This window comes from Camelina sativa, chromosome 16 (assembly GCF_030686135.1).
Source record: "Camelina sativa cultivar CO46 ecotype springtype chromosome 16, ASM3068613v1".
In the NCBI taxonomy this organism is placed as follows: domain Eukaryota; kingdom Viridiplantae; phylum Streptophyta; class Magnoliopsida; order Brassicales; family Brassicaceae; genus Camelina; species Camelina sativa.
Genome location: NC_141895.1, coordinates 14,405,580 through 14,407,578, shown reverse-complemented (window position 1 = coordinate 14,407,578; position 1,999 = coordinate 14,405,580).

Genomic DNA, 1,999 nt, shown 5'->3' with positions numbered 1-1,999 from the left:
AACATGGTATAAAAGGACATTGTCCATGAGTTTGATAGACTAAGGGGATCCGAATGAGAATGGAGAGTTCGAGACTACCGAAGTAGTGAAAAGATGTTTGAGTTGAAGAAACGGAATCCTTAGCTTTCATGTAGATGATGTAGGCATGTAAGTTTCTCGATAAAATGGGATGATTTTGTACTTAGTCTATGTGACAGTCCGAGTGATAATCCGAGTGGTAGTGATAATGATAGTGAGAGTGACAGTGAAGTAGAAACTGTCGGATGAGGTTGCATCGGTGAACAATGGATCGGGCCTATGGAACAATGTTGGACCGACTTGACTGTGGGCCGATGGATGGCCTGGGAACTAGGGAATCTTGCAAAGATGTAAGCCGGCTCACGGGAATGGAAACACAAGAGAAATGGAAACTCGCGGAAAAGGCAAAGTTGACCGGATAAGGATAGTTGTTAAAAAAGATGGGAACTTAGGGAGCGATAGAGCTTATCGTTTTGAGTAAACTTAAGGCGGTTTGGTCGACACTATATATAGGATAGGTCCTTCCGCCGTTGCGAGAGAAAGCAGAGTTTCCATAGGAGCTTAAACGGAGAGGTCCTATGTCATAAGTCGAGAAGAGAATGGTAAGTGTTTTCCCACCTTGATCCGTTGATGGAATATGGTTCTAAACATTGGTTGTTAACGATGTTGATATCTCCGTGTAGAGGCGGGGATCGGATTAGCAAGTAGAACCAAGAAACTAGCACCTAAGCTCACAACCGAAGGTGAGTGCGTAATTGTGGCCGAGTTCTCTGGTCGATCTCTTGACTCATGGTTTATTTAGTCTTGTTTTGCTTGCTTGTCATGGTTAATGGTTAATGAGTTCTATTGCAATATGAACGATGGTTGGTCTAAATTATTTAGGCGACTGTCTTATGTGATCATTAACTTACGTGATTTGATTAGAATAGACCATATGTTAGATAGAGATTATTGGACTGAGCCTAGTGAGACGGGATAATGGCTCCATTAAGCAAATTTGTTTCCTTACGCCTCCTTTTATGGTCGCAGGAAAGGAAAGGTTCGATGAACTGGATTTAAGTGACTGAGCAGCTCGCGTGACGAAGGCAAGGAAGGGAGAAGATGGTGGCTTGGGTAGTTTATGTTCGTTCTAGTATTTTAAAACGATGTGTTAGCCTATTGCATGAAATTCGCAGCAGTGGAACCTCATATTTATTTTTAAAGGCATGAATTTAAGTTATTATCCCGTTTTACTTAACCGCTGTCGCATATTGTTCAATGAATGACTTAAAAATTGATAGGTCCTAAATTTTTTTATATAGTATGTACGGCTATGTACGGGATTTTAGGGTTGGGTCTAACAGGTTCCCCCAGAGGCTCACCATCTAAACCACATTTTTCACCATGCTCGAAGAACGGAGTCCACCCAAGCAACAAATGGATTCATGATGAGAACGCCTATTGCAAGCTGCACAAAGCCAATGGGCATTCTACCAGAGACAACAAAAGGTTGGTGCACCTTCTCGCCAAAAAATTCGTATAAGGCGAGATGTCGAACGTGACCATCGATGACTTTGATCAATAGCTAGCAGCAGCACCCGATGTTCACGACGACTCTCCGCCTCCCAAGAAGCCGAAGCAGTCAGACAAGTGATCTCGTCTATTTTGCAATTCGGTAACGACAATCAAGGATCATCAATGAAATCTCATGAGTTTGGGCCCTAAGTGAATAAATATCATCAGCAGTGACCTGCCCGAGATCGTCTTTTTGGAAAAGGAAACAGAAAATTTAGATTATCCTCATGATTACGCTCTAGTCATCTCATTAGTCATTGCAAACCATGAAGTATGCCGCATCTTGTTAGACAGCGACAGTTTGGTGGACTTAATTTTCTTGTGAACCCTCACTAGGATGGGTATTGGAAGAGAACACATCGCAGGTCTCCCCTTGCCTCTAGTCTCGTTCACAAGCGAAACGTCAATATTTCTAGGGACGATCGCA